Source organism: Hoplias malabaricus, chromosome X1 (assembly GCF_029633855.1).
Source record: "Hoplias malabaricus isolate fHopMal1 chromosome X1, fHopMal1.hap1, whole genome shotgun sequence".
In the NCBI taxonomy this organism is placed as follows: domain Eukaryota; kingdom Metazoa; phylum Chordata; class Actinopteri; order Characiformes; family Erythrinidae; genus Hoplias; species Hoplias malabaricus.
The window spans coordinates 14787926-14798925 of NC_089818.1; positions in this window are offsets into that span (position 1 = coordinate 14787926).

Sequence of the window (11000 nt, forward strand, 5' to 3'; positions counted from 1 at the left end):
TGAGTTAATAAAATGGTCTAGCATGAGGTCATTGCAGCTCAATGGCCAGTGCACTGTTCACTTTCCTCTGTTTGGCCCAGGTCCAGCTCTGCTGTTGTAAACGTTGAAGACTTTATTGGGCTGAAATGTCAACAGTGAAGCCTTAGGAACACATAAATGTGGGTTATTTACTCAGAATCCTAACAACCCACCGAGTCTGGAAATGGATATGTGACGTGATTTACTCTCTTTCTCTCTGTTTATTTACTAAATGATTTGAAAGCTTGCTCTTCTCTTCGTTCTGCATCATCGCACATTGGTGGTATTAAAAAAGAATTCCACCATTTTTAAAAATTCTGTGTCAATAAATGGTTACAATTGTAAACAAAATCTTTCAGAGTGGTATGATGTGAAATTTTTTTCTTATAAATTATGGGTTTTGACTTATTATAAAAGATACAGTATATGTCCAAAAGTTTATAGACCAACCATACACATGCAGTTATCATCTCCTTAGAAATAGAAAATAAAATGAGATGCCCTGGGGCAGCTGCACACGAGCCTTGAAGCTCAACATGTTCAATGACAAGTGTCCACTACAAGAGCATAATGCCTCCTAGTATTGGGATGCAGAGCATTCAAACTGTTGTCTGGAGTGAGGAGCTCTATCCAATGGGATAAGGCTGGAGTGGTATTTTTTCCTTGAGTGCTCTAGAACTGACCTCTCTAATTCTTTATGTCTAAATGGCATCAAATCCTCACAGCAATGTTCCAACATCTAGTATAAAGCATTTCCTGAATAAAAGAAAAGGAACAGACTTTCTATGAATAACCTTCATTTCAGAGAACATGTTTGATGAATGTCTAAAACTTTTGGCCACATAATGTGTGGTAACAAATTCTGTTTACTCTCTAAGAAAGAGCATGTTCCATTAAATAATTAACTGTAATTGACTTAATGAACACTGTATGGGCCTGCTTTGTTTGACGACTCAATGTGTAACTGAGCGTGTAAACAAAGCCACGCTCCACTGTTCCTTTGACATATTAATGACGAATAAAGCAGTTCTGAGAAAATAAGACTCATCCTCATTACTCTGGGCTCTGTGTGACGTCAAGGTGGGCTTAAAAGACCACCCAAACCTTCAGGATTGGAAATGTGAGGAACAGTTTCTTCTTTGGCTGAGAACTGTAGAATAACTGAAGACCGAATGATGCTGTTCCACTGCACCATTATGGGCTTGATCCTAATGCTCCACTTTACTTTGGGACACACAGCACCACTGCCAGTGGAAGACTCGGACATAATATACACCGCTACAGACAGAAAACAAGTAGGTCTTTAGAAACTTGACTCAAATGGCATGGCTATAACTTTTGCACTAGATTTACTGACTGTATTTGTTCCTGGTATGTTCCCTGATTTTAATGTTGTGGTTGATCTGTGTATAATAAAGGTATATGGACAGATGCTGAAGTAACTAAAAAGACTAAAAGAATGAATAACTTTTCATTTTTAATCTGCTTTATTGTTATTTGCTAATGGCTCCAGTTGCCTTTAGTGTTTCAGGCTCAGAGACCATCTAAAATGACCAGAAGAATAACTGCAATTACGACTATTGTTTCCTTAAGAAGGCTAATGACATATCCAGGGTTATCTGATAAGAAATTTATGTCTGAAAGTTTGTAGACATTATAATTAGTGAATTCTGCATACAAATTAAGTAATTACTATATTAATAGCAATGATCCCTTTTGATTTCCAGGATCTTGACAGCTACAGTGTTCCAGATTTCGTCATGTGGCTCCTGGACTCCAGGCCAGATGAACTGGAAGAGGCAACACCCCTCACAGAAGCTGCCTCTGATGAGAGAGGAGTAGAGAAACGACAAGAAGAAAAGGATCATGGTGCAGAAATTAAAACAGAGGAAAAGAAGCGCAAACCTGGCTGTAAATTTTACTACTGGAAATCATGGACAGCCTGCTGATCCCTTTCTGAACCTGATCACAGCTACAGCAAAATGTTTCTCTGTATGATGCCTTTCTTCTTTCATATCCTATCATATGTCTAGAAGTTTATAAACACCCCTTAAAATTAGAGAAATTAAGATACTGTAAACACAGTTTGTACAATCCAGGCAGCTGTGGCCTGAAGTTTAGGGAAGACTTGGGACCAGAAGGACGTTGGTTCAATTCCCTTGACCAGCTGGAATTTGGGGGTGGAGGGAGTGAAAGAACAGCAGTGTCTCTTCTCTCAACATCCATGTCATCCATGGTCTCAGAGCAGAATGCCATCAAATCCTCAATAAAAGATTACAATATCTAATATCAAGCGTAGTGTCTCTGTGACAGAGTGGGGACAAAATACTTGTTAACACCCTTTATCAAGAGAAACCTGGACTGGCAGGTGTCCATAAACTTTAGGTTATATAGTGCATAAACTCTGTCGACAAACTTTTTATTTGATGTAATTAATTTATTTGAAACTGCTGTCACTTAACTGTCTCTTTTTTTTTCTTTGTTTTGTGGTGGATGTTTAGCAATCCTGTTTTTTTTTTTTTTTTATAAAGCAATAATTGACCATATTTATTAAATGAGTTTAGTGACTCTTGTTTTGGAGAGTGAGTTGTTTGACTGCATGGAATAAAGCACGTAAAACCCAGCATTGTGTGTTCAGTGACATTTTATCAACTACTAAGATCATTCCAAGATTCCAAGAAAGCAGCAAGGGTAAGCAAGTTGTGAAAGATGTCTCACCAAAAGAATCCCACCTCCCAAAAGAAGCCTTCCACTTCATTCCATCTTCCTACCAAATATATCGATGTGCACTGCCTGAATACAGCTGGAGGAATCCATAAGAGAGAAGGTGCCGAAAGGATATATTTGTAAATCATCTGATTCAAAGCCAGTGTAGACTGACATTGCGTAAACTTGCTCATAACTGCAACGCAGACATCTCTGAATACATGCCCACACAGATTATATACAATAAAAACATTGCTAGTATCCTAACTATAGTTTGCAACTACAGCTCAGCCCAACATCTGGTTCATCTTCATGTATTTTCTAAAGGCAAATGCACAGAATGAAGCCTATTCAATGTGTTCAACTGGGAATATAATCAGATCTTAAATTCAGTTGTATTTATACAGGCATTTACATGACAACAGGTGTTACATGAGTTCAGAGCCCATCCGGAATCATTGGGCTCAAGGCAGGATCACACCCTGGACATCACTGGGCATCACACTCACACCTGTGGAGAATTTCACACAGCCAATCCACCAACATGTGTTTTGCGACTGTGGGTTAAATATGAGATGAGGAAACCCAGGCAGACACAGGGAGAAAATGCCGAACTCCTGATAAAGTGTGGCCCACGTTGGGGATTGATCCCACAACCCCAGAACCCTGGAACTCTGTGGTTACCTGTTATGACCCTGTGTAATCTGTATTCAGAAAGACCTCAATCAGATGGAAATTCAGAAGAAAAAATGTTAAAGTAGCTGATAGTAACTTTTATATCAATAAACCGCAAACACTTTTATCAAATTTAATGTTTAATTAATGAATTTATTTCTATGCACAAGTAAATCATATTTTAGACCTTGATTGAACAAGTTTATGCTCCATAGAGTGGGCTCCTTAAAGGAGTGGCCCTGTTTAAAAATACCTTTAACAGAATATAAAGTAGGTGACAGTATATTGACTGTTATGTATGTACGTATGTACAGTATTGTGCAGAAATCTTAGGCACCTAAGATAATTATATATATTTAAACTAATGCCTTCTCTGTAAGCATTGTATAAAGTTATATATAATTACAGTAAATATAATATAATACGGACTGCCACAAAGAGAGCTTTAGAAAAAGTTAAACCAACACATTCACACACGGAATATCACACTTACTGGAATAATGTTATTTGGTTTATTCTAATGTTGGGCATTATTTTTGTTTCTTTATTTGTTTTAGCAAATAAACATTTACTGCTCGGATAAATAGCTTTTTAAATCTCATAATCTCTCGTGCCTAAAACCTTTGCACAGTACTGTATAATGACAAAAAATCGAGTAGCATCTCTCTATCTCCGCCCACTGGGCAGGCGTCCAAGGCTGATGCGGTCGAGTGGAAGACCGAATCCAGTCCTCGGGAATTCAGATGTTTTGGAAAGTTTAGTTCTGATGGGGTGGTCCGAGGGGGTTTTCTGTGTGGTGGGTGAGCGGAGAGTTGGCTCCTGCTGGCTGTGGTTCTTTTTGGCCTGTTCAGAGCTGCTCTGTCCAACTCTGGCTGGTGTGAAGGAGCCGGTCTGAATGGCTGTTACCTGCTCAACTGAAGCTGCTGCCGGTCGTCTTTTCTGAGACGGTTTGATCCGCCTGTGAGGGGAGGAATTTAAGTTAGTTGTTAATCATACTGTCGGTTTTGGAACAAAGCCCCGTATCTCCATTTTTGGTCAAGTTTTCCCATTTCTAATAAAAATCTAAATACAACAGATGTTTTTTTTACACTTGGTCAGAGTTTGATGATGAATGACCAACGGAAACTGTACAGAATTGCTGGGAATAATTTTTTAATATTGACTTTTATTATAATGAGGAGTGTTTATTTTTTTCATATAGAAAATGACTCTTTTGGACGTAATGGCCTTGAAGTTTTGGTCAAAAAGGACTACCACTAAACAGTGGTCAATATAGAAATTCTTCTGGGAAATTCAGGAACGAATTCCCTTTCAAGACTCACAATCTCACAAGCAATAGATAGATAGATAGAAAGAGAGAGAGAGTCCTCTATTTTGGATCAGCAGTTTCACATCTGAAGGGTGCTACTATAGCAACAGTGGCGAAAATGTGGAGTTTGCAGAGAAGAGCTTTTTCAGCTCTACTTTTACTTTTATTCTCACTTGTGTAGCAATTTTTAATCTGCACAGAAAAGGTTCTATAATATCTCCTGTTTTGAAACCGTGACAATCAGTGCTTCCTCTATGTTGGCTTAGATAGAGACCATGCAGGGCACATCAGAGGTCAAAGCTGCAGCCCTATTGTTCAGGGACAGGTTTACATGTCAAGAATCGCCAAACTGTACTGGATGCAAAATCATTTCACTGCAATTATTGTACTTTCATGGCAAATTTAAATGAGAAATATCAACTAGATTTAAGTAGACTGTATTTGCCATATCAAATTTGTTTGCAATGTAGTACCTTTCACGGTCCCTTTTTGGTTTGAGAGGGGTGACAGAGAGGGGATCCATAGGGGTCCTGGCCCCAGGAAAGACCCTTTGTTTCTTCTGGACCTGCTGGACTTTAGTGTCACTCGGTGCATCACCATATCTCTCCGCACTGATGTTGGTCAGAAGAGCTGCACTGACCGGAGGAGCTAGTATACTCTGAGAAAACATAGCGATAGAGAGGAGGAGATTATTAGGGATAAAAATGGAGTATTGTGAATGTCTTACTGACACTGACACTTCGACTGGAAGAAACTAAATAAAAACATCACTAGGAGTATTCTGCTGCTGATAGTAGTCAGCTAATAAACTTCCAGTTCCACATTAAATGGTGAAGCAGTTACAGTTATTGCAAAATTTAAGGTGGAACTGGAAAGTTAGTATAAAAAATGTGAATAAAAATCTAAATTCAGCTTCATTTCACAGAAGAGTGAGGAGTGGGTGATAATATATGATTGTGGAACTTTTCTGAATGCAAATAATGCTCTAAACTTAATTAAAGACCAGCAGCTCCTCTGATATCACTGCAGCCTTCAGAGCATTGCTAGTCATCTGGGAATGAAACGCTGCTCTTTTTTTTATTATTGTTCTGATGATGTGTTCTGTTGGGAAATATTTTAACTAAGACACCCTGTAACTTGAAAACAAGGAGTGGTGTAAGGGTAAAAATAAGAAATGTTACTGGTCCCAAATCACTCCAAATGTATTGGATGGAGCTCCATCACTCTTGCTACACACCCCAGTGCTTGGTGGCTCTATTCCCATCGTGTGCAGTTGCTTCACAGCAGATTAGCAGATTGCTGAACTATCTCTGAGCCTGTTTTAGAGCAGAAGGCCATCAGCCATGTCTGGACTGTTCTGAAATTCATTAGAGATACCTGACTAGATCTCACAGATCTCCAATTATCAGTGACTCTGTTATAACTCAGCAGGTTTCTCATTATGCCCCCTCCCGGGCGTATTCCTGCCTTGTGCCCAATGATTCCAGGTAGGCTCTGGACCAACCGTGACCCTGAATGTCTATGGATAAGTGGTTACAGATAATGAATGAGTGAATGAAAGGTTTCTGATTATTACAATCATCTGAATCTATCATAGTTTCTTCATGACCTGGTGTCCTCTCTGTTACCTGCTGCTGGATGGTGGAGGGGCTGGAGAGTGGGGGACTGACCACGAGGACAAAGAACAGAAGCACACACTCAACAACACGCATCTGAAACACATACACAATGCAGCATCACAATGAAACCTAGAACAGAATTACAACCGAGGACAGTATAGAAAAATTCCCAGTGGCAAACATTTGGAAAATTCCAAAGCTCCTCTTCCAAAGCTCAGTCTTAAGAGTTGGTTGCACATTTTTGTTTACTCACGATCCAAGCTAGGGTAGTATGGTGGTGCTACAGTTAGTGCTGCTGCAACAGATCTCCAGGATCTTTGGGTCCTGGGTTCAAACCCCACCTGTGGTCAGTGTTTGTGAGGCTTTTTTGACTGGAAATTAATAAACAAAGTGTGGTCTTCAACATTTGAATCACACTGTACACCTCCAAATCCAACAATTAAAAATATGACCAGGCACCTCAAACATTTCAGCATGTCACTGGACATAACCGGACACTAAAACATATGTCCACACTCTGTGTGAGGACACTTTTGATGGGATTAGCCCCTGCCCTGCCCCAGACAGTCACATGTGTCCAAGCCCTGGCGTCTCATCTTCATTAAAAAGGTCAAAGAGATGGAAATAATTCGGCTATTTCTGATCAGGGAGGCACCATGTTCCCCAGGAGTATCCCCCCAGTGAGAGTCCGGCCCAAATCAGGCAGATCAGAGCCACAGCATGGGATTTATCAAACCCCCCCTGGCACAAGACACAGCGATAATCAGCTCAACTCCCAATGACCCCCACCAGGAATAGTTTACAGGAAAATGCTGCTTTAAAAAGAGCCCCTGGAAATTCAATTATGAGGGCTTAGACACTGTCGGGGTCTCGCTAACAACATCACTGACGTTGACCATGATGAAATGCACAGAAATCTATCATTTCATTCACCTACATTCAACATTGACTTCAAATAGCTGAGTTTTTTTTAAATAAAATTCAATGTGAGAACTTTTGGCTTAAATTAATTCAATTTGTTGTTTACATTTGGGACTATTTTATATTCATGTACATGATATTATATACATATATAGATATACATTTTAAAATGCCTTAATTTATGTATTGAATTAAAATAGTGTCTCAGCTACAGTGCTGTATAATAAAGTACATAAATGTATCATTAAATATATAGTTAAATTAAATGAATATACAATGGATTAATGAGTGAATAAAACACAGTAAATAACAAGAGAAGAACAGGAATGTGACAAGAGAGATAAATTAAAAGACATATTTACAATTTCAAAACTTTTAAAGTGTAAAATAATAAAATTATAAAAAAAATAATTACTGTTTTAAAACTTAATACATATAAATATATCTTAAAACATTTTTGTATTAATAAAAAATAATGTTAAAATTAATATTATTATATTAGTTATTATTAATAAGGGAGTAATTACAGTTAAAACTGCAGTTAAAATTAACAGCTAATCTCTGATCTGGGCTCTAACAGTGATATGTGTAAATGTTAGTAAATAAACAAAGAAATGAAAAGAAATGTTTATCATTATGGAATGTGTCTGTTTCAATCAAATTTGATTTAAATATATCAATTAGTTTTAAATATATACTGCATGATCAATTTAATTTAATTAACTGGGGTCCAACTCCATCATCCATTTTTGTGTCACTTTGTCAGTTTGTAAGAAATGTTCACTTCTCTTAATTATGTTGTTTTCTCTCCCGCTCTCTCACCTTGTTTTTAGTGTCCATTGCCCAGAGTCCCTTGCGATTTTCCTTCTTCTCAATTGTCCTCAGTGGTTATCAGTGATTTCCATCCTTAATTTATAGATTTCCTTGGATTCATGTTCGTCCAATCAGCAGCCTCAATTCTGATGACATCATTAACACACACCCAGAGAGAAGCTAGCTAACTTAGACGCATTATAGCAGGTTAGTAGAAGTGTAGAAGTCATTTTTGTTCAGATTCACACCATTTTTCATAAAACAATGCACGGCCAAGTTGTTATTTGGCACCTGGCGGGTGTGAAGAGTTAGAACATGGAGCTGTTTCTGTAGAGCGAGTGTTTAAGTGACCACTGGGACTCACTGCTTTTATTAGCCCTCAGCAGTCAGTGCCAGGGCCAGTTTGAACGAGGATGACCTTTTAACGCCCCCATGTGCGCCATGCTAATAAAATCACACTTCAGCTGGCTCCACTGCACTCAGGGATTCCACTAGAAACCAGAGCTGTGGCTCTACTATATGGACTAAAGTTTTCGGATACCTGCTCATCCAGTATATTCCTAAGGGTATTCCTAGGGAGTTTGTCACCCATGTACTGTAGTAACAGCTTCTACTATTCAGGGAAGGCATTAGACTGGCGGCTGGAAAATAGCTGTGAGGATTTGATGGCATTCACGTATAAGGCCATTAGTGGAGGTCAGGTGCCTGATGAGTGAGATATAGTTCTAAATTACTGTAAGGCATTGGGCAGTGCTGCATGACATCAGATAATCAGTACTGGGTCTGAAAGGAAGAGGCTGCTTAACTATATAAGCAGTATAACACTATATTTGTAGTGCGATTCATTCATTCATTCATTATCTGTAAGCCCTTATCCAGTTCAGGGTCGCGGTGGGTCCAGAGCCTACCTGGAATCATTGGGCGCTAGGCAGGAATACACCCTGGAGGGGGCGCCAGTCCTTCACAGGGCAACACACAGTCACTCCCACATTCGGACAATTTTTGAGTCGCCAAATCAACCTACCAACGCGTGGTTTTTTTGGACCTTGGGAGGAAACTGGAGCACCCGGAGTAAACCCATGCGGACACTGGGACAACACACCAAACTCCTCACAGACAGTCACTCAAAGCGGGACTTGAACCCACAATCTCCAAACCTGGAGCTGTGTGACTGTGACACTAATCTGCTGCATCCACCGTGCCGCCCCTGTACTGCGATTGTTTTCTTTTCATTTTATTTAATCAATAGTTTGGAGAATCCTGGCTGTGCTCCATTTATCATAAAATACCAGCATGAGCAGGTACAGATTCTGGTGTTAGGAGCAGAACACTAACTTTTCTGGGTTAAAACAAGCTGATTATTACTGGAGTGACTGCTGAATAAATGAAGCATAGATTTTGGAGAAGAAACAATTTCACCCAGAGGAACCAGAAATGCAGCTCTATTCCTCCACAGAGCAGCTCCATGGCCCACATCCACCAAGAGAAGGACAGACTCTGAAATAAATCTGCACTCTGATTCGGTATTCTTTAAGGATTATTATTTAGAGTATTTACACAGAGAATATTATTCAGTGTGCACTTTCAAAATGTGGGGACAATCCGCCATTTTAGAATGCGGTGTGGACATGTCACCAGTGTCCTCAGTGTGTGGAGCATGTGTGTGTGAGGGAGAGAGAGAGAGAGAGAGAGAGAGAGAGAGAGAAGAGAGAGAGAGAGAGAGAGAAAGAGAGAGAGAGAGAGAGAGAGAGAGAGAGAGAGAGAGAGAGAGAGAGAGAGAGAGAGAGAGTACCTCCTCCTCACCAGCAGGAGGCGTGAATGTTTTAAAGATCCAGAAAGAGTTTTGGTTACTGATAGGAGAATACTTTTTGCTTTTGAAAAGCAAAAGTAAAAAAATCCTCCAACCCCAGACACAACTGTAGGACCATGTGACATAATGAAGTTAAAAAAATAAATTGTGGATAACCATATTTGAACTCATACTTAAAGGACTAGTGGATTATTTGTGTGCATTATTACTGTACTTCAGGAATCTGAGGCCCACCAACACACACACAGTGTTTTGTTTTGTTTTGTTGTGATCTGAGTAAATCTGGAATCACTGGGTAAAATGAATCATTCAGATTTTATGCTATGTCTTACGTCACATGGCAGGCAGTTCAGAGTTGTCCCGCCCCTCCTCCTAATCTCTCCATCACAACACTGGCAAAGAAGTTTATGTGAGAACACACAAATACAAGGTTAAATGAAGTGAAACGGACACAATGAGTTGTGATGCCCTGTGATGGACTGGTGCTCTGTGCAAGGTCTGTTCCTGCCTTAATTAATTGAGCAAATCTATGTAAATGTGTAGGTTTCAATGGTTAACACGCATAGATTTTTGAATGAGAGGTGAGTATTACAACGTCTTAAACCCTTTAGAAATATTATAAGGGCCCTGTATGTCCAAAGGTTTGTGAACACCTCTTTTGATGTATATATTCTGCTACTAAATTGCTTAATGCCAGTTGTGAGCAAGAGAACTGGGATATCTGGAGTCATAGAACTCCATCCTTTTGGGATGAGTCAGATGGAGTGGTGCTCCCAGTCTTCCAAGACAATTTAAAGGACAAACTCCTCGTTAATAGTCTTTGTTTCAGAAGAATAACTGTGTGTGGGTTTCTACAATCATTTAGCTACATCATGGAGCTTTTTTAAGTGAGTTTCACACAGCCAAATAGTATAAGCCCAATGTCAAGCCTATCAATGGGAAAAGAGCTGGGGGCATTCTTATTGCTCAGCCCATTACTTTGGGCTAACTTTATCTGGTTAAATGGGAAATCCTATTTGTTGGATACCCCTAGGCTAGTGTATACAAGATCCTTTACATCAGTGCTTATAAAGTCATTACATATGCAACGTATGAAACTTTGTGCCAAATGTGTTCTGTTCCAGCTCCA